Below are 22243 nucleotides of genomic sequence, written 5' to 3'. Positions count from 1 at the left end.
CAGAGGGCTCAGTCCCTGGCTTTGTCTCCTAGCCCCCTCACGTGTGGCCTGTTGTAAAACCCATATTCTCGGTGCCAGAGATGAGCAGACACTCCAGGGAAAAGTCCCTTTGGGGACGTGCTTATCCCCCTGGATTACTGCTTTCTTGTCATTTCTGGCCTCCAGGGAATTCCCTTACTTTCCCACCAGCTCATTCATGAGTAAGTAGAAGATGCTTTTTGCATGGAACCCATCATTTTTCAGTGTGCTATATGGGGAGGGTTTCTCTGCTCATCTTGTCTGCCATATGGCCAGAAGTGGAAGTCTAGGAGGATATATATTTAAGACTCGTGAGTCTGAAAAATTATAGATGGCATGGCTGGAGTAAAACGGGCTTGATCGTTAGCTTGGAACACTAGAATGAAGACGTTAAAGCAGAATACAAAGGACAAATACCAAGAGACAAACCATAAGAGACTCTTCATCATCGGAAACAAACTGAGGGTTGCTGGAGGGGAGAGGGGTGGAGGGATGGGGTAACTGGGTGATGGACACTAAGGACGGCATGTGATGTCATGAGCACTGGGTGTTATATAAAACTGAGGAATCGCTGACCTCTACCTCTGAAACCAATAATACATCATATGTTAATTAATTGAACTAAAATACACAAAAAACAAAACAATAGACAAAGGACAAATACCTGGAGATACTGCTTTATAGAGAAGATAGTGTGTTTACGGCTCTTATTCCGGGGGCACAAGCCCTCAATGAGTGCTTGCTAATTGGATGGGAGGCAGGTAAGGGCAGAGCTGGTTGGACTTTTTAGTTGGTTGAATTACCAAACCCAAGTTTTATTAACAAATTCACAGCCACTTTGAACGCACTCTCCAGAGCCAACTACTACTGGGATCTCTCCTATTTCCTGTTCAACAGGGTCCTTTTATATGTGCTTTATACGAACTGTTTCCTGTTTTATCAATGTTATACCTGGGAATGCTGGCGACAGAATGTTAGATCTGTGCATGACCCCAAGCTAACAGTGTTATCTTGTACATGGAGGGAGGAAAAACAACTCTGGTCCCTACACCCATGCCCCAAGCAAGGAGTGAGTGAGTTAAAATGTAATAGGGCCAAAGATTCTGCATGCAGATGGAAAAGCCTACAACACATCCCTGTGGCCACCATCCAAGATAGAACCTCAATCTGGAAAAAATAAATAGGGAAGGGCTGGATGTGGAAGATGTGGCTTTTTGACAGCAATAGTGCTGAGCAAGGCCCGGGGCTCCTCATGGGCTGTAAACTCAAGTGAGCCAGGAGTGTGGTTCAATAGCAGTTGAACAAATCTTGGGCTCCACGGACAGCAGCACAGAGTCCAGACATGAAGTGAGAGGCATGCCTTCCTCTGCAACGATCATTCCACCCAGGCCCAGGGCTTTGCCTTCTGGGCTCCTGAACCCAGATGGAGTGCAGGAAGAAGGAGATTAGCAACACAGGAAAGGAGCAATGGAAGCTTTTCCTCGAGGGTTCTGCAAGAAGAGCACGGTCGGCTTAGATGGCAGTGGGAGCCTGGGGGGGAGACTGTGTCAGCCGGCTGGCTGCTAAAAAGGTACCACAGACCGAGCAGCTTTAAGCAACAGACCTGTATCGTCTTAGGTCTGGAGGCTACAAATCCAAAATCAAGGTGTCAGCAGGGCTGGTTCATTCTGACGCCTCTTTGCTTGGCTTGTAGATGGCTCTCTTCTCTTTCCTGTCCGTGTGCCTTCACGTGGCCTTCCCTCTGTGTGTGCGTCCTAAACTCCTCTTCTTTTGAGGACCCCAGACCTATTTGATTAGGGCTCACCCCAATTTTTTTTTTATTTTTTCAGATTTTATTTGTAAGTCATCTCTGCACCCAAGGTGGGACTCAAACTTACAACCCAGAGACCAAGAGTTGCGTGCTCTCCTGATCGAGCTGGCCAGGCAACCCTGTCCTTAAGTGATTTTAAAAAATTGAGATATAATTGATATATAACATTATATTAGTTTCAGGTGTGCAACATAACGATTCGATGTAGGTATATGTGGCAAAATGGTCACACCAATAAGTCTAGCTAACACTTGTCACCAGAGTCACAAAATTGTTTTCTTGTGATGAGAACTTTGAAGATCTACTCTCTCTGCAACTTTCAATTATGCAAGACAGGGCTATTAGCTATTGTTGCCATGCCGTACATCATGTCCCCATAACTTATTTATTTTTAAATTAATTTATTTTAGAGAGAGAGAGAGTGTGTGTGTGCAATTGGGGGGAGGGGCAGAGAGAGAGAATCCCAAGTACACTCCACACTGAACATGGAGCCTGACCCAGGGCTCAATCCCACAACCCTGAGATCATGACCTGAGCCAACATCAAGAGTCAGTCGCTCAACCGACTGAAGCACCCAGGCACGCCCCCTGCCCCCCAGTGACTTATTTATTTTATAATTCAAAGTTTGTACCTTTTACCCCTTTTCCCCATTTTGCTCAACCCCCTACCTCACTTCCCTCTGGCAACCACCAATCTGTTCTCTGTATTTATGAACTTCCCCCCCCCCCCAGATTCCACACATAAGTGAGACCATACATATGCCATTTGTCTTTCTGTGTCTGACTTATTTCACTTAGCATAATGCCCTCAAGTTTCATCCATGTTGTCCCAAACGGCAAGATTTCATTTTTTATGGCTGAATCATATTCCACTGTGTGAGTATTATCTATTCATCTATCTGTCTTATAAATATATATACATATATACATTATATATATTTAAATATACATAAATATATACACACATATATGTACACAAATATATACACATAAATGTACATTATATATACATAAATAAATTAGGTTATTTCCATGTCTTGGTTATGGTAAAAATGCTACAATGAACACAGGGGAGCAGGTATCTTTTGGAGTTAGTTTTAAAATTTAAACATAGGGATTCTTATCCTTATGCTTAAAACTGTGGTTGGACTGCAACCAGGTGACCCAGAGGGAGAAGTCAAGTCCAGCCCAGTTCTGCTCACCTGGGACTGGCGATTCTCCTGCAGGTGAGCTGCCCCCTTGTTGACAGGCCCGTTCATATCAGGGAAGGATGTAAGGGGACCCAGCTGACCAGTGGGTCCCAGCAGAAGGTCACTCTAGAAGGTCACTGTAGGGTTCAGATGGCCTTGGTTCTAATCTTATCTGTACTACGTTCTCTTAGCCTATGTTCTCGTAGTTAGGTAACCTCATGGAGCCTCAGTTTCTCTGTAGAACTGGGATTATAACAGCAGCTACCGCATCAGGCTGTGAAGAGGCTCCAGTTGAACTGATTCATGTGAAACCACTAGCAGAGTGCCCGGCAAGCCGTGAACTATGTGGCTAGTAACGCCACTGTTATCATGGTTATATTTTTGGACTCACATGAGACACGAGCTGAGATTAGGGCTCTGCACTGTTGAATGACCCTTGGGCTTAGGCTCCCTGTGAAGGCCCATCCAGCAGCTCTTTCTGCCTGTATGTCAGTGACAGGGCAGCTTCTGTCTACGGCACACAGAGGTGGCAGGGATACAGGAGGGCTCACTACAACTCCAGTGGCTCTGGCAGGCAGCCAACTGGGAAAGGGTGGCCTTCCTCACCCTTTAAGCACCAAAGCAAAGCAGACAGTGATACCACTGGGCTGTGTTCCCGGCTCTAGGCCTTCATTTGCCCAAGTTGTATGCAAATTTTGCATGACCCTCTTTGAAATTCTGGGACTCAACCTGAGGACATAATACTAAGGCTTCTCTGATCATTGGAATGTCAATCACAGGCAAACTGAGAGTCATTTATGACACTGCCCCCCCCCCGGGGGCGCCCGGGTGGCTCAGTAGGTTAAGAGTCTGCCTTCAGCTCAGGTCATGATCCCAGGGTCCTGGGATGGAGCCCTGCACCTGGCTCCCTGCTCAGCCTCCTTCTCCTTCTCCCTCTGCAACCCCCCCCCCATATATCCCTCTCTTTGCTCTCAGTCAAATAAATAAATAAATAAATCTTAAAAAAAAACAAAAACAAAAACAAACAGGGCCTCCCCCAGAGTGCCTTTGGTTTAGGGCAAATGGCAGAGGAGAGAGAACCATGGCATAGGGATGCATCTCAGAGTTGGGCCAGAACCCGTCGAGCAGCTGAACTAACCCCAGAGCTCCCCTAAACCTCGGAGCAGTCTGTAAAGGAAGAGGAGCCTCACCGTTCCAGGGAGCTTGCAGTGTAAAGAAACACACTGTGGATGTACAGACATGTCCGGGCAGCACGGGGTGGCTGGCCATGGACTGAACTGCCATTCGCGGCCATGTGATCCTTAAAGCTTCCGGTTCTGGGAGTCACAGTCTGATTTTAACAATCGATGACAGGCACTGAATGTCAAGAAAGAATAAGGAAGGACATAGGAGAGGGCTAATTAGAATTTTTGGAGGAAGGGAAGTGAGGACTTTGCATTAGGAAGAATACTTGAAAGCTTGTAAATAGCATTTTATCGGGAAAGTAATGAAAGGCAGGTTGGTGGAAGGAATGATGGCCGGCCGAGTTATGCGCATTGAACACCAACCAGGTTCAGTAGTTCAGGCAGGAGATGAAGGGAGATGGTGGGGAGGAGGAGCTAACTTCGGATTGGGACTCCGTGTGAATGTATGTCTGTGTGTATGTATGCAAGCGTGCTTTGCAAGCTGCAAAACTCAGGAAAACACATTAGTTGTTCTAGAAAGGTGGCCGCTGATAGATAGATTGGCAAGCAGAGAGGAGGGTCAGGATGTGACAGTGGCGGGAAAGAAGAGACCAGGGGGCGAGGCTGGTGGCCGGGTCAGGTGCAGGAGCTGGGCTAAGGGTGGCGGAGGCAGAGCTGAGGAGTATGAGTCAGTCACACAGGTCACAGCAATTGGAGCGGACTCAAGGCACAGAGATGAAGAGAGAAAGGAGGAGGCTGGTGAGCCGCGCACTTGGGTGTTTGGTGTCTGGGGTTATCAAAGGGAGGATAAAGCGCTAGGAAGTAGTAGCGAGGATGGTAGGTGGAGCTCAGGTAGTGGCTTCAGGGAGACACATGCGGTTTGAATGCAGGGAGCCACAGCCCAAGAGGAGACGTGGAAAGGAACATGGAGGCAAGTTCCAGAAAATTCTGTAACTCGCTTCCTTGCTGCCATGATTTCGCTGGGGGAGCGGTACAGTGTGTATCGCTTGGTTTCATGTGGTTGGTCCCCAGGCTCTCCATTCATCTGGCACCCAGGGAATGCCCCATCGGGGTACCCCGGGACAGACCCACAGTACTTGCATTATGCCCTTGAGGCTCATCGCCATGGCTCCTGCCATGTCCCCGAGATGCAATGCTCTCTCCTGGGAGCCACGTGGTGAGAGGCAGCCACGTGTGGGAACAAGATCTCTGTACATCTCAATTTACAGCCAAGTGGGGAGACTGGGGGACTCCATGAAAAAAGAGCATGCAAACTGTAGTCACTTGGCCTCTGCCTCTTGCTGGGTGTGGGGTTTTGTGCAAGCAACCTGACCTCTCGAAGTGTCCACTCCTTATCTGTAAAACAGGGATGATTTTGGCCACAGCTACCCACTGTGCTGTCTTGAGGATCATGGGGAATGGTGGCTATGACAACGCTTTATAAATTATTTTTTCAACTCCTTTTTTTAAAAACGTAATCTCTGCACCCAATGTGGGGCTCAAACTCTTGACCCCAAGATTGAGTTGCATGCTCTACTGATGGAGCCAAGCCAGGCACCCCCAGCAATGCTTTTTAAACCACAACGTAACTTACAGGTGGCAAACATCACCATTCTTTAAGTGCAGAAAACTGCCTTTCTCACCATCTTGCAAAACACAAAGTGGGGAAAGATCCTGGACAATTTATCTGGTGTGGGTCTGGATTAAAGGAAAAAAAAAAAAAAACAAAATAAAAAACCAGTACTGTTTCTACAATTTTTTCCCCAAATTGTCTACATTCCCTCTCAAAGAAGAGACACGTGTCTCAGAAAGCCTGTTGTCAGAGGGCTGCCCCCCGCCCCCGTCCCGGGGCCCTGGATCAGAGACAGTGCCTGACCTGCTAATGCTCCCCCACTCCGCCAGAGAACAGCCAGATGGCCACTGCCACCTCCCTCCCTGTGCAAACATCTCTCACCCAGCCGAGTAAACAGGCCTCCCAGGGGAAAGAGGCGCCTCCATGCTGCTTCTGTGTGGTGTAGCCCAGAAACAAGGAGGCTGAGCCAGGGGCTCTGCACTTGGGTTATGTTTTCAATCCGGGCCCCCAAGCAACAGGGTCATCTGTCTTGGCTCCTTCTCTGTGTAAACAGGGCTGGCAGCCCATGTGGTTTGAGGACAGCCAGGCCCTGCTCTCCCTCCTCCCCGCAAACACATTACAAAGAATCTTTGTAACTGTCCCGCAGAGTGGCCCAGCCCAGAGGAAGGCAGCCTGCATCTGGGAGGGGTGAGGGGAGAGGAGGGTCTGGGGGTGACAAGGGGAGGTGCCCAGCAACACCCCTGTACTGTATGATGTGGAGGCCTCAGCTTTGCTGTCTATCCACCAGGGGAGAGGATCTGTCCCCTGCAGCAGAAACCAGGGGGCTGAGAGAAAGGGAGGGAACGGCCGATATCCTGCAGTCCCAACACCTTCCCTCCCATAGCATTTCAGGTGTGGTTAAAAAAAGGACTAAGCCCGGGATGCCTGGGGGGCTCAGTCCATTAAGCGTCTGCCTTTGGCTCAGGTCATGATCCCAGGGTCTTTCATGAGGCTCCCTGCTCAGCAGGAAGCCTGCTTCTCCATCTCTCTGCCCCTCTCCCTGATTGTGCTCTCTTGCTCTGTCAAATAAATAAAATCTTAAAAAAAAAAAAAAAAAAAAGNAAAAAGGACTAAGCCTCCTCTCCAAGCTGCACAGGATAGAAGAAAGAATATTAGTTGGAGGGTTGAGAAAACAAACTATATTCCTGCCTCCACCCCCCAGTGAGCTGTGTGCCCTTTGGATGGTGCCTTAACGTCTCTGGGTTTCCTTGTTTGGATAAATTAGAATTATACTCTCTGCCATTCCTTAAACCCCTCGATGTGACAGGGACTTTAGGTATGTTAATTTATTAATCCACACCACTACCCAATGAGGTCGGAGTGGTTATCCCCACTTTAGAGATAAAGAAAGTGAGACTTGGCACGCAGAACGGATTTGCACCGAAATACACACTGAGTGGCAGAAGGAGCTCTTCTCTCTGCCAAATCCCCATCCTGCCCCTGCAACTAAGAAAGGTGGGACTCTTCCCTTGATGTGAAAGTCGAGACTAGACAGGTACTGGCCTACTTAGAATGGTCTTTATTGCTGGAAACAGAGGCTCTGACTCAGATAAGCCTGTGGCCTGGGAGTCAGGGCTCTGGCTCCGAGCCCCCACCTTTCCCAGAGATCTCCTCCTCCGGCCCTCATTTATCACCTTGGTTAAAATCCAGGGAAAGAGAACAATCAACAACTTGTTCCACCCCCAGGGGAGAACTTGGCAGCAAGTCTTGGAGTCCCTGTTACCACTGCTTCCATTCCAAGGCAATTCATAAACGTCTATATTTCCATGGCCCATCTTGGAGGCTGCGTGGGGGAGGGAGAAAACCTGTAACCCTTATACCTACAGACAAAAATGAGCGCTGGGAGGCTTTGCTAAGGGGAAGAGGAAGCTGGGTTCAGAGGATTTTTTATTTTTTAAGACTTATTCATTTATTTGAGAGAGATAGAGCACGAGTGGGAGGGAGAGACAATCTCAAGCCAACTCCGTGCCGAGAGTAGAGTCTGACAGGGGTCTCGATCTCACAACCCCGAGATCATGACCTGAGCCAAAGCCAAGAGTCAGACGCTCAACTGACTGAACCCCCCCAGGCGCCCCCAGGTTCAGAGGATTTTGACGATAATCTCTCAATGATGATATTCCAGGAAGAGGTTCCATAAACTCCTGCCGCTGGGCCAAATGCAGCCCGCCCCTTGTTTTTGTAGTCAGAGATGTTTTTAAATTGTTGAAAAAAGGGGCACCTGGGGGGCTCAGTCAGTTAAGTGTCTGCCGCCGGCCCAGGCCATGATCCCGGCATCCTGGGATCGAGCCCCACGGCATCGGGCTCTCTGCTCAGTGGCAAGTCTGCTTCTCCCTCTCCCTTTGCCCCTCCACCCTGCTCGTGCTCTCTTTCTCTCTCTCTCTCTCTCTCTCTCAGATGAACACATAAAACATTTTCAAAAAAAAAATCGTTGAAAAAAACTAAAAAGAATGGTGACATGTGAAAATTATATGAAATTCCAATTTCAGTGTCCATAAGTACAGAGATTTTGGAATGCAGCCGCGCTCCTTCGTTTACACAGCATCTGTGGTTGCTTCTGCGCTACGGTGGCAGAGTTGAGCGGCTGTGACATCAACCACGTAGCCCAAAAAGCCTAAAATATTTACCATCTGGCCCTTTCCAAAAAAAAGTTTGCGGTCTCCTGTTCTAGGAAAAAGCATGTGTTGAGGGGGAGGGTGTCACCGTCCTGGAAGTAGGTATTTATTGAATCCCTTGTTTTCCGTAGAGCACCCATACCTTAACTGGGCCCGGTGTCCCCGGGGTCAGTTGGGTCTCCTTGGCAGCCTGAGGGGCGTGGCCTCTCAGACCCACAGTCCCTAGGTCCTGCTGTCCCAGGTCCCACCCTTCAAAGGTCAAGCCCTTTTCATCCAGAGTGCTGGCAGCCAGGCTTGGGCTCCTCAGGAGGGAGACTGGAGGGTTTTCCCCTGGAAAGACTAACCAAGAGACAAGATTAAGACACTGGCAGTTGTGGGGGAGCCTGGGTGGCTCAGCCGTTAAGCGTCTGCCTTCGGCTCAGGTCATGATCCCAGGGTCCTGGGATTGAGCCCCACATCGGGCTCCCTGCTCGGCGGGAAGCCTGCTTCTCCCTCTCCCACTCCCCTTGCTTGTGTTCCCTCTCTCGCTGTCTCTCTCTGTTAAATAAATGAATAAAATCTTAAAAAAAAAAAAAAAGACACTGACAGTTGGAGTCTAGTTCCCACCAGATCCCCTAAGGGAAGCTTCTAGTGGACAAAGCCTGCCCACACGCAGAGCCTTGCTGGGAACTTCCCAGAGTCCCACACTGACATGTGTGAATGGACAGCCAAGACGGTTAAGGAATGGACAGCCAAGACCCTTATTTTAAGGATGGGTGTGGTGAGGGCCAGGTTTGGGGCTGATCAAGGAAGACAGGACACCCTGTGACACTGTTTTCCTGGTTGGAGCTCGCACAGGACTGCATGAAAGGGGCCTTGCGCAGACAGCTGGAGCATGTGGTGGGGGGCGGGGAGTAGGGCAAAAGAACACTCAAAAGAGGGGGGACTAGGTGGAGAGGACTTGCCTGTCTAGGTGATGTCGCTCAACAGCACAGTGGGGAGCTTCTGGGTCAGGGAACCCTAAGAGCAGCATTGGCTTGGGGGCTTTTATACTCCTGGGGTTGGTCTTATCTCGAGCTAACTGATGTTGGGTGCAGTTTTGCAAACCAGGCAGGCTCTGCATGGCTAAAAACACATTTGGGTGGCTATATTTAAAGCAATAGGATGTGTAAGATTTTGAGTTTAGCACCGGTGGCCTTTGAGCCTGCTGCGAAGTCAACAACGCAGGGGCCATCTTTAGCCTGTTTCTGTACCAGCAGGCCACAGCAAGAGCAAGACCAGGAAACCATGGCAATGTGGGAGCAGAAGGAAGCATCTAACCAAACCTCTGCTGTTAATGTCCACGGAGATATGAGAAGAAATTGCAGAATGCTCTATAAAAGGAACATTCAGAAAACAGAAGGCATATCTTGGAAATAATATTGCAAATATTAAATAGGGCGAAGATGAAAAATTCATTGGGAGAGAAGGTTAAGGAAATAGGCCAGCAAATAGAACGAAAAGACCAAGAGGTTGGAAATGAATGAAAAACATCAAAATTGGAGAAGTCAACCCAGGAGCTCCCACAGCTGAAGTTCAGAAATTTTGGAAAGAGAATGGAGGAAGTGAAGTGGGGGGAAATCCTCAATAAAGGAATTAAGGAAAATGTCACAGAAATCCAGAACATGTACAGTCCGCTGCATGCTCAGCAAAAATGAATTTGGGAAGGGGGCCTGGTGGCTCAGTCAGTTAAGCCTCTGCCTTTGGCTTGGGTGGTGATCCCAGGGTCCTGGGATCAAGCCCCATGTCTGGCTCCCCGCTTGGCGGGGAGCCTGCTTCTCCCTTTCCCTCTGCCTGTCACTCCCCCTGCTTGTGCGCTCTCTCTCTCTCTCTCTCTGTTAAATAAATAAATAAAATCTTTAAAAAAAAAAAAAAAAGATCCTGGAGTCCCCAGACTGAACCCCCTATCAGGCTCTCTGCTCAGCGGGGAATCTGCTTCTCCCTCTCCCTCTGCTCCTCCCCTCCTCATGCACGTGCGTGCTCTCTCTCTCCAACTAAATAAATAAAATATTTTAAATAAATGAATTTGGGAAAGAAAGAAATAACACCTATTCATCGATGTGAAATTTACTACCCAAAGGTTTCCAGAAACAAAAGAAGAGGTCTCATATAGAGGACTAAGAATCAGAATGCTTCTGGATTTCTTAACGGCAACACCAGAAGTTGGAAGACAAAATTCCAAGGAAAAATAATGTCCAAACTAGAATTTTATATCCAAACTGGAAAAAGGGTGATGAGGAGAGCAAAAGGACATTTTCAGATATGCAAGGTCTCAAAATATTTACTTGGCCGGCACTCTGTCTCAGGAAGCTTATGGAAAGATATGCATCACCCAAAGAAGTTGTACTCAGGAGAGATACGGGATCCAGCAGCAGGAGACCCAGCATGGGGTGGGGCTGGGGCTGAGCTTGGGTCTAGGGCTCCCTGAGTGCTGCTGATGGGAGACAGGTGTCATGAGGTGACGGGTGTGCAGGAGCTGGGACAGCAGCCTGGCCATTCTGGAGCAGGAAGAAAGAGCTCTAGGATTTTTCTTTTTTCCCTTCTTCCTCTCCTCCTCCTCCTTCTTCTTTAAATATTTTATTTTTTTAAAAGATTTATTTATTTATTAGAGGCAGGGAGAGGGACAGGGGGAGAGGGAGAGAGAGAATCTCAAGCAGACTCCAAGCCCATGTGAAGCCCAACACAGGGCTTGATCTCACGACTCTGAGATCATGACCTGAGCCCAAATCAAGAGTTGGACACTCAACCGACTGAGCCACCCGGGAGCCCTGAAAAGATTTTATTTTTTAGTAACCTCTACACCCAACCTGGGGCTTGAACTCTCAACCAGGAGATCAAAGGTCACACGGTCTGCCAACCGAGCCAGCTGGGCGCCCCAAAAAGCGCCAGGAGTTTTCTAAAGAGTAAACTACACGGCCTGCTGTGTTCAGGTTAGACATTAAATTGTTCTCAAAACCTAAAAATGCCATTGTTCCCCTATGGAAAAGGACTTTTTTGCATTTCTTACCCCCCCCATTTTTTTGTTTTGTTGTTGTTGTTTGGCAATTTTTTTTTAAAGATTTTATTTTATTTATTAGACAGAAATAGAGACAGCCAAAGAGAGAGGGAACACAAGCAGGGGGAGTGGGAGAGGAAGAAGCAGGCTCATAGCAGAGGAGCCTGATGTGGGGCTCGATCCTAGATCGCCGAGATCACGCCCTGAGCCGAAGGCAGACGCTNTCGCCGAGATCACGCCCTGAGCCGAAGGCAGACGCTTAACCGCTGTGCCACCCAGGTGCCCTGGCAATTTTTTTTTTTTAACAGGAGAAAATCAAATTTAATCGGCGTACATTTGGGGAATCTACACAGACAGGAAATTCTGAAGACAATGAGCCAACACGAAGCTTATATATAAGCTAAAGAAAAAGATAAGGGTGTGAGGACACAAAGGGGAGAAAAGTCACCATCAGGAAGGTGAAAGGAGATGTTTGGAAAAACTAGATTGGGGACTCTGTTAAAACCCCATGGCAGGCTCTCCTTCCAATGTAAATTTAGGCAGTCGTGGGGGAGGCGGAGCACCTTTCCTGTGTCTGCTGGGTTTTTATTCCTTTTAATTCAAAATGACCTTTTTTTCCCCTCCTTNTCCCCCTCCCCTCCTCTCTTCTCTTCTCTTCTCTTCTTTTCTTTCTTCTTTTCTCTTTTCTTTTTGTAGCTGGCTCCATACCCAGTGCGAAGCCCAACGCAGGGCTTGAACTCAGGACACTGAGATCAGGTCCTGGATTGAGATCATGAGTCCGATGCTTAGCCGACTGAGCCACCCAGGTGCCCCGTAACTCGAAATAATCTTTATGCCAAAGTGGCACATTTTGGGTGTCTCATCCTGCAGCCCTTCAGTCCCCTTGTTTGGTACTTCCCTGGAAGTTCCACATGTTACAAGTTGAGTGGTAAATAGTTGGTCTCTTTGAGCCAGTTTTAGTCCTGATGACAGGTCAGTTTAGTTAAACTCGTTTTAAGAGGTGGTGATTATTCAGCAATTTTCAAAAAGCAATCAAGTCCTTCAGGTTTTCCACATCATTTGTCATTTGTGCATCTACTTGGTAAGAACAAGAAGACAGAACTTCCTGGAAGGAATATTCTATCATCTGGCTGTCTCTGAATGGGAGATCATACTACCCTTTGCTTGAAACAACTTAATTTTTGTCTTTTACATTATGTAGCAAGCCCCCCCCCCACCCCCCCAGCCCATGCACAAAACTCACGGGCTTTCCAGACAGCCTGGAGCCTGTTCTTTCGTTTGTTTTCTTTCTTTTCTTTCTTTTCTTTCTTTCTTTCTTTCTCTTTCTTTCTTTCTTTCTTTCTTTTTCTTTCTTTCTTTCTTTCTTTTCTTTCTTCCTTTTTTTTTTTTTTAAAGATTTTATTTATTTGACAAAGAGACAGCGAGAGAGGGAACACAAGCAGGGGGAGTGGGAGAGGGAGAAGCAGGCTTCCTACTGGGCAGGGAGCCCAATACGGGGGCTCAATCCCAGGACCCTGGGATCATGACCTGAGCCGAAGCCAGACGCCTAAAGATTGAGCCCCCCAGGAGTCTGTTCTAAAATGCATGCACAGGTCTGGGAGACTTGGCGTGCATCTCAGCCAGCTATGCTGAGGCCTGGTGAGTCCTGTCACCCCCTCCGCTGGTGGTTAAGAACTTGAAAGACAGCTCTTGTCTTCCTTCTGGGTGGAGAAGAAAATAAGGGCCTCTATCTGGAGAAGGAGTTTAGTGAAAAGAGCCCGAGTCTTGAACCTGAGCTGACTTGACTCCCTGGCAGAGCAACGGTCTACATCTCTGTTTCCTCATTAAGGTTCTGGGCATGATAATGCCAACGTTACAGGACCTTGCAGGGTGGGTCTGGGTTTTAAAAGTGATCGCATCATGGATACAAAGTGTCTAGCAGCATTCCTGGTTCCCAGCAGGTGCCTGACACTTTGTGGCGGCTACGCTGGTTCCTGCTATACAGTTTCCACAGGGCTTTCCTCTGTCCTATCTCCCAGATCTTTCAAGTATTATGTCCTATTTAAAAACAGACAAACCAAGGCTCATCAACAGCCTAGTAGTATGGGATCGCTCCTCTGGGGCAGAGTGTGACTGGGCAATGTTCTAACACAGACAGAGCCCTTGGGAAGGGAACTTCCTTGAAAGAGCAATCGTCCACCAGTGGTTTTACCTCCAGTCCCTTTACAGCTGCAGAACCGTGTGGTTGAGAACAGACTGTGATTATAGACCTGCTCCCAGAAAGAGGGCGCTTTAATGTTCCAGGTGGGACCAGAGGGATAAAGTGATGACAGGGGACAGAGTGGATTCACAAAATAATGTTTTTATAACCATTGCCTGAAAGGAAATGGGAAAACAAGTGCGTATGAGTCACTTTACTCTTGTAAATACATTTACTACATAAATGGGGTCAGAAATACCGGGGCAGTTTGCAATAAGGTTTGAGAAATAAGCACTAAGTTCCAAGCAAAGGATAGAGTTTGTTTTATTTTTAAAGAGGCTCAGGGTTCTCTTTGAACATCACAAGGTAAATATTTGTGTCAAATATTTTTTAAAATGTTTTTTAAATGTTTTTAAAATGGCGTATGGAAAGGGTTGTGCCACAGATTGAATTTTAAACAAATTCAGACTTCTTGAGTCTCTTAGAAATAACTTTTAAAAACCTGAAAGACTATTGTAATAACTGACAGAAAAGCAGGATTCATGTTTAATTGAGCAAATTATCTGCATATATGAGGCTTTAGTTTACTTTTCCTCTGACAAGAAACGTACAGAGAAACTACGAAAGTTATGTAGGTGGGATCATTTCATGTAGGGCAAAGAACCCACAAGGTCCCTGAGGACATCATTGTGTAAAGGATGTGTGTAATGTTGACTGAGGCAGGAAAAACGAGTTAAATCATGTCCCCACAGGAAAGCGTCATAAATTTTAGCAAGATTTCCATGCAGAGTGATTAAAAGTGTTATTTCTCAAAACGTTAGCAAGAAGCCAACACATGTGGTTTGGATGCAGAAAAAATTATGTACAACAGTAAATTATTACAAGAGTAAAATACTAACATACAAACGGTTATTTCTAATAAACAACAGAAATATATTCCAACAGTCCATTTTTAGATTGGCTCTTGGGAGTTTGGAGTTAATTTTCCCAACTAAACAGTGCCGCAGACATCAATTATGCCCTCACAAGCGCTTAGCTAAAACATAATGTAGCCCAAACATGGTAGACCTGCAGTGAGAAATAGCAGAAAACATTACTGTGGTTCTAGAGTCTAAGTACAAAAGGAAAACAATGCAACTGGGTTAGAAACGCTATTCCTTTTGGGGGCTAGTATTGGAGGATTCCAGCGAGAGATTACTTCTGTGGAGGTTCTGAGCGAGGTACTTGGGCTTTTAAATGTTTGAGGTGCTGGTAGCCCCCATGTCATTTCACGTGTGTATTCGGGGTCTTCTCTCTTCTTAAGACGCTTGTATCTCTGGATAATCGTTGGTCAAATCAGCCATGATTAGTGTTGTATTGAAATTCACAAATGGAGTAAAGAGCGTGAGATGGAAAAGGACAGCACCTTCCCTAAGGTAAACGCAGGTGATAGAAAATGTCCGTATTGCAGGGACACAGAGAGGGAGCTTGCGTGTCTGTGTGCGAGGCTGCCTGACATGGCATAATGGAACAGTGAGCAGCGACAGGCAGGAAAGGGTGGCGCTGAGGACACGGTTTCCCTGAGGGGGTGAGAAAGAGGTGCCAGATTAGACGTGTCCTGCTTCGCTCCTGCTTCTTGGTCAGAGCCTTCAGGGGTAGTGGATGAGGAGGTGGGGGTGGGGCTGGNNTGGGGCTGGGGCGGGGGAGGGTGGGAGAGGAGGAGGCAGGGGCATCTGGCTACTGTCCTCACCACATTTGTCAGGTAGGCCGCTTGTAACTTGAGGACTCCCTGGACTGTGTATACTTCAATCTCATCCACCCACACCACTTCTCCCCACACGGTTTCCCAGTTTCTGATCACTGTGCATCTCTGCTCTAGAAGCAAAGATTATTATCCATCGTGCCCTCTCCTGAGAAATTAAGGGGGAAAAAAGTAGCTGGAGAGGTTATGAAAGGACCAGAAGAAAGCGATGACCAGATAGTCTGCTTAGCTAGAATACGTTCCTGGGGGGTGTGTCTAGCACACAGATGCTTGGTAAATGGGGAGAACGATATTAGTAAAACGTGAAGTCCTGTTGTTTTGTGTACAAGTTTTGTCAGCATGTTAACGTCTTGCGCTGCTAAGCAACAGCAGCCCCCTCCCCCAAAGCAAAGCACAACAGGAAAGCTGAATTCGGCAAGCTGTGGGGAACAGCACAGTACACATCCTTCTTCCCTCCTGTATGTAGCTCAGGCAGCTACAGGCTTTATTTTGGAAAGGCTTATTGCACACAGTTGGCCCCAATCTTCGTTATGTGCCTGTGTCTCCCTAACTCCAAGGCCTCAACCTCTCCTCTCGGCCTGTCCATCAAGTATCTGCTCCTTTTACATTACGCAATTTTCCTCTTTTTAATTTTAAGTAGGCTCCACACCCTCCATGGGGCTTGAACTCACGACCCTGAGATCACAAGAGTTGCAGGCTCTACTGACTAAGCTAGCCAGGTACCCCCTACCTGTTCCTTGTTAAAAAATATTTTTATTTACTTATTTATTTTAAGGAGGGGAGGGGCAGAGGGAGAAATCTTTCAAGCAGAATCCCCCCTGAGCAAGGAGGCGGACGTGGGGTTTGATCCCACAACCCATGAGACCATAACCTAGCCCAAACCAGGAGTTGGATGCTTAACCAAATGAGCAACCCAGGCGCCCCTCCTTTTATTTTAATATAAATTTCTGTACACTGTAGTATTCATTTATTAGGAATTGTCTTTTTAAACTGTGCCATCATTTTAAGCAGGCTCCACACCCAACATGGGGCTTGAACTCACGACCCTGAGATCAAGAGTCACACTCTACCGACTGAGCCAGCCAGATGCCTCTGTGCCAACATTTTAAATTAAGATTGTTACTGTTTTTCTTGAAGTTCTGGTTACAAAAACATATGGTTTTGTTTTTTTTTAAAGATTTATTTATTTATTTTAGAGAGAGAACATAAGTGGGAGGGACAGTGGGAAAGGGAGAATCTCAAGCAGATGCCGTGCTGAGCCAGAGTCCAACGTGGGGCTCAATCTCAGGACCCTCAGATCATGACCTGAGCCGAAACCAAGAGTCAGAAGCATAACTGACTGCATAACCTAGACACCCCCAAAATATATAGTTTTGAGAAGTCTTCCCAATTCTATTAGCCTTGGTCTTATTTTGAGTGATTTTGGGGGGACATGAAGATTCGCAGAATAGCAAGTTCTTAGGAATGCAGAGATCACAATAGAGCAAAAAGGTCTATCTATAAGCCTGAAGAAGGAAAAAAATACATTTGATTTCAAGCCTGAAAAATAAATGAAAAGAAAAAGTATACTCAAAGAAACAAAAATCTTAAAAAGCAGAAGAGAAACAGAAAGACACCAAGAAAAGTGCCAGATGTCTGGGCTGATACAAGAAAAAAATGAGAGGCATCACTTCAAATCGAGTGCAGAAAGATATAGGAGGACTATCCTATCCTAGCCTATCCTCTCCCTCCTATCCTATGAGGACCTTGAGTACCTGCCACACTTTTGAGGCAGGTGCTTATACATATTACCTCATTCATTGGTCCCTATTAAATACTACTATTATCCTCCTCTAGAAGCAAGGAATCCGAGGGTCAGAAAGATCAAGAAAATTACCCATTATCACACGCCCACTTAAGTGGCATTCAGATATCATTTCACCATACTGCCTCTAGAAAAAAAAACCAGGTGTTTTTTTGAGTGTTGGCTATTTCCAACAGAAGGGCTTTAACAATCTCTAGGGCGGGGCCTTGTGGTCACACACATTCTTTAATCTCCACAACCCAGCACAGAATAAACATTTATCAGGATGGTGTTGAAATATTTACCCCTCTCCTGGCAGCTCCCCCCGACCTTTTCACCTTTGTGCTTTTGCTCCAGCTCTAACTGGAACGTTCCAGTCTGGTTGGCATTGCCACAGCTCCAACTCCCACCCCTCCTTGCACTAGCAGCCGCCTTGCCGTTTCCCCGTCCGGATCCCCGTCCGCAGCGGCTCTACCGCATCTCCGCGCCAGCTCGTGTGCATCTCACACATGTCAGGAGCACACCCGTCCGTTCCCTTGCTAGTGTCCCCAGGCCGGGACAGACAAGAACCTACTGAGGCCTCACTTCCCCTCCTAGCCCAGCGCTCGGGCTGCTAAGTGTGCTCTGAACAACGAAAACGCAAAGCCGAGGGAACCAGAGCCGGTCTCGCGGTTCAACAACCACTTCATTTTCAAAAGGACCCGCCATGTCAGCAACACGGATTAGGGAGGGAGCAGGTTTGGCCTGAATTCTGCAGCCGGGCAGAACGAGGGGTCAAACCGTGGACCCCGCCCCCACCGCACCCCTCGTCGTTGAAGATTCCTCGCCGGCTGGGGGCACAATGGGAAAGCGAGACCAGAATGCGGGGACAAGTAGAGACGCGGCCCCCACAGCGGGCAGCCGGGCCTCCTCGGGGGCCCCCCAGGTGAGGCCAAGCCCGGCGCTGTGCGTTCGGGGGGCCCCCGCCTCGGCCTAGGGGTTGAGGACCGCCGAAGCACGCGTCAGCAGCACCCCGGGAACCAAAGCGCAGCGCACTGACCACCCCCCCCCCGGGCCGCCGTCACCCTCAGACACACAAAGGCCGGAAGTGCGCCCGCTGCGGCCCGTCGAGGCGCCCTCTCTAGGACCCGGGAGGCCTTGCCTCTCGGTGGTTCCCCAAGCTCGCCGGACGCCCGGGACCGGACCGCGCCAGACCTCCGACGGTGCTGCCAGGGCGGCATGTACCCCACCCCAGAGGCAGCAAAATGAGGCAAAGGGAAAAAATGGAGATCGAATCTAGCAACTCACTTGTGGGAGAGAATGTCCACTTCAAATGTATCCAGACCTAAGTTTCCGCAGAGGGGCTGGAGCACCGTGTATTATCGTGCTGGCTCCCCCCAGAGGAGGAGCAAACGAGGCCTGGAGAAACCTCTCTCCTGCTCAGGGTCTCCCAGGGACAGTCGAATCAGAACCCAGGACTTGTGCCGCCACGGCCTGTGCACTTGCCACTGTCTGGGGCTGCCTCTCAACCGGAATGAACACTATAAAAATGAAAACCTATGTGTTCAAAATGGCAGGAAACATCTAACAGTTTCAAAGTCGACCAAATGGAAACACACACACAATTTTAAAAAATTAAAACAACAAAACAAAACACCAAAATCGACCAAATGGAGTGTGCAAGAATTCAGGAAGACCATCTCATACCCATTAGGATGGCTACTAGCAAAAGAAACCAAATAGCAAGTGGAGAAATTGGAACCCTTGCGCATGGCTGGTGGGGATGTAAAAACCGCGCAACCACTGCGGAAAACAGTATGGCAGCTCCTCAAAAAATCCAAAACAAAATTACAATGTGATCCAGCAATTCCACTGCTGGGTATATGCCCCAGAGAATTTAAACCAAGGGAGTGATGAGATATTGAACACCCATGTTCATAGCAACATTATTTACAGTAGCCCCAAAGTAGAAGCAACCCAGTGTCTACTGATGAATAGATAAACTAAATGTGGTCTATATGTACAATGAAATATTATTCAGCCTTAAAAAGGAAGGAAATTCTGACACAGATCCTATTGTATCAAACCATCACATTGTACACCTTAAACTTAACTGTTATATATTAATCACACCTCAGTGGAGGTGGGGGGATCTATCCTCTTAAAAAAAAATCAAACAAATGTGGCCCCTGACTGGCTTGGTCATTAGAGCACGCAACTCTTGATTTCAGGGTCGTAAGTTCAAGCCCTATGTTGGGTGTAGGGCCTATTTTAAAAAAAAAAAAATCACATTAGAGGAAAACCCAAGGAGCCACTCAAATCAGGACCCTCCTAAAATAATAAATGTGGCCAAAGTCCCAGGCATTTATCAGCACTTTTTACACATCTGAGACATTTTACATTGGTCAGAAATCCTAGCATATGCGGGGGATGCTTCCAGTTGTAACGCAAGCCTAAAGAAACATTAGAAAAGCTACCCTGGAGAAAAATGCCTTTAAAGAAGGTTCAAGACTTCATTTGGGGGAAGGGCGCCTGGGTGGCTCGGTTGGTTAAGCATCTGACTCTTGGTTTCAGCTCAGGTCGTGGTCTCAGGGTCCATGTTGGGCTCCGCACTCAGTGTGGAATCTGTTTGGGATTCTCTCTCCCTCTCTGACTGCCCCTCCCACTCACGCTCTCTCTCTCTCTCAAATAAATAAATAAATAAATATATTTTTAAAAAAGACTTCATTTGGCTTTAAACAATTTACAGCAGAGAAAATCGTCACCCAAATATGTGAGAAAGCCTTCTCTCCTACCTCAGCTTTCACCACAGAACTAGAAATGCGACTTTGTGAAAAATCATTGCATTCTCTTTGATCAGCAGGGGTTTGGATTTGGCAATGTTCTGCCTTAAGTATCTTCTTTGGCTTAAGATTCTGGTCCTGCTTTTTCCAATATGGTAGGTATTAGCCACATGTGGCTTATTGAACGCTTGACACGTGTCTAATCCCAACTGAGATGTCCTTTGATGTAAAATACACACTGGATTTCAAAGACTTCATATGAAAAAAAAAAAGGACTGTAGATGTAAGATACATCAATAATATTTAAAATTAATAACTTAAATATTTTATTTAAAGCGTAAAATATATCATTTAATAGCTTAACAGTAATTTAAAAATGTATATGTGGCAGTGATATCTTGGACAGATCAGGTTAAATAAAATATAGCATTAAAGTTAATTCCACCTGTTTTTTTCCGCCTGTCACAATGTGGCTACTAGAAAACTGAACATTTTGTATGTGCTTGCATTATATTTACATCAGAAAGCATTATTTTGGTTCTTTTGGTCCTGATGGGCTAATCAGACTGACAACAACCACAGCCAAACTGCAAGCCTGTTGATGGTCAGCATATTATTTTATTTTATTTTAAAGATATATATATATATTTATTTATTTATTTGAGAGAGAGAGAGCTCTCTTGAGGACATGCAAGCAGGGGGAGGGGCAGGGAGAAGGGGAGAGAATACCAAGCAAACTCCCTGCTGATTGCGGAGCCTGATGCAGGGCTTGATTCCAGGACCCTGAGATCATGACTTGAGCCGATCATGACCCCGCTCATGCTCTCTCTCTCAAATAAATAAATAAATAAATAAAATCTTTATAAAATTTAAACAACAACAACAAAATGCAAGAGCGTAAGTAAGTTGCCAAGAGTGCTCACGTAGGAACTGGAAGATCCAGGAGCGGCTTCAGGGTTGACAAACTCTTGGCTGGTGTGTCCTCTTAGCTGCACGAAGCGACTTCAGACAGATTTGCAGTAACCAAAGCCAAAAAGCCTTGTTTGGAAACCGGAATGGCAGCTTTATTACTTTTTAGGCAAAGCTATTCCCAGGTAGAGAATGACAACTGAGAACTTCCCTTTCTTTCAGTAGGAAGATCTACTCAGAAAAGTAAATTCAACCCAGAAACTTCCCTTAGTTAAAAATGGACAGCAGAGACCAAGGAAATAGCTGATTTAAAGGTTTTCTTCAAATCGGCATATGTTAGAAGTAGATCCCTCTGTCACATCCTTTGCCATATGTTGGAACTGTTGTCTCAAAAGCCTGGCCTATTGATAAAACTATCTGGGTCCAACAGTCAGTTCTGGATGAATCCAAGCCCTGCTGTCCCTTAGCATAATGTCCTCAAGGATCATCCGTGTTGGAGCATGTGTCAGAATGTCCTACTTTTTTTTTTTTTAAAGATTTTATTTATCTATTTGACAGAGATAGAGACAGCCAGCGAGAGAGGGAACACGAGCAGGGGGAGTGGGAGAGGAAGAAGCAGGCTCACAGCGGAGGAGCCTGATGTGGGGCTCGATTCCATAACACCGGCACGGAAGAGACAGAGGGAGAGGGAGAAGCAGGATCCCAGATGTGGGGCTCGATCCCGAGACCCTGGGATCATGACTTGAGCCCAAGGCAGTTGCTTAACTCGCTGAGCCACCCAGGGGCCCCTGGAATTTCCTACTTCTTTAACGTTGACTAATATTCCATTTTGTGGCTAGACACATTTGGTTTACCTATATTCACTCTTGGATGGACACTTGCGTTATTTCCACCTTTCTTGACCTTTAAAGAAGGAAATGACATGATCTCACCTGCGTTGTCAGAGCATCAAGGATGATAGGAAAGGCCGGGGACTGGGGAGGACTGTGCCAGAGGGAGGCACAGTCAGACAGGAGCAATCTGGGTGGAGAAAAGGACCAGAGTGAGAGCCTATTTTGGTTTTGGCGACATTTAGGCTGTCTGGGTTGAAAGGGAGGGGACGGAAACCAAAGGTCTTAGTTTGGGTGGTTAGGAGGGTAAAGATGCCCTTAACTGAGATGGAGAAATCAGGAGGAGGGGGAGGGGTGAGGGGAGGAATAGGTACGGGGAGGAGGAAGAAGGGGAGGAGGGAGGGGGAGAAGGGTAGGGGGAGGGGAAGAAGGGAAATTGTTTTGGTTTCCTCTGGGGATGGGGTGGAGGGGGAAGATCGTATTTGAACTCGGAATTCTGAGGGTCTTCAGGACATTCAGGTGGAAATGCAGGAGGACAGGTGTGAAAACGAAGTGAGATGACCCCATAATTATAAAAGGGATCAGCAAACATGAAGAGAAACGCCAACCACGGTTCCCGCCA

The 22243-nt window shown here is 47.1% G+C and overlaps 1 protein-coding gene and 1 long non-coding RNA gene across 4 annotated transcripts in view; both read right to left on the bottom strand.

Moving 5' to 3' along the window:
• The window catches only part of ZKSCAN1 (zinc finger with KRAB and SCAN domains 1), a 32570-nt gene extending 28216 nt beyond the window's left edge, over window positions 1-4354 (bottom strand). Inside the window, exon 1 of one of the 3 annotated variants that reach the window (XM_019793205.2) lies at window positions 4208-4354. The gene's annotated coding sequence lies outside the window, so the exon portion shown is untranslated. The remainder of the gene's footprint in view (window positions 1-4207) is intronic. The other 2 variants (XM_034669866.1, XM_019793204.2) reach the window with 2 other exon arrangements.
• A 1414-nt stretch (window positions 4355-5768) lies between these two features.
• Window positions 5769-22008, bottom strand: LOC109488489. The gene is made up of 3 exons (XR_004628360.1): window positions 21724-22008; window positions 18408-18640; window positions 5769-5878 (listed from the first exon to the last, which is right to left on the bottom strand). It is a non-coding gene; the product is annotated as an uncharacterized LOC109488489 (long non-coding RNA).
• Between the last annotated feature and the right edge of the window lie 235 nt (window positions 22009-22243).

This window comes from Ailuropoda melanoleuca, chromosome 10 (assembly GCF_002007445.2).
Source record: "Ailuropoda melanoleuca isolate Jingjing chromosome 10, ASM200744v2, whole genome shotgun sequence".
NCBI lineage: Eukaryota > Metazoa > Chordata > Mammalia > Carnivora > Ursidae > Ailuropoda > Ailuropoda melanoleuca.
Note: the sequence above shows the minus strand (reverse complement) of the source record. Positions and strands in the feature narration are given on the sequence as shown.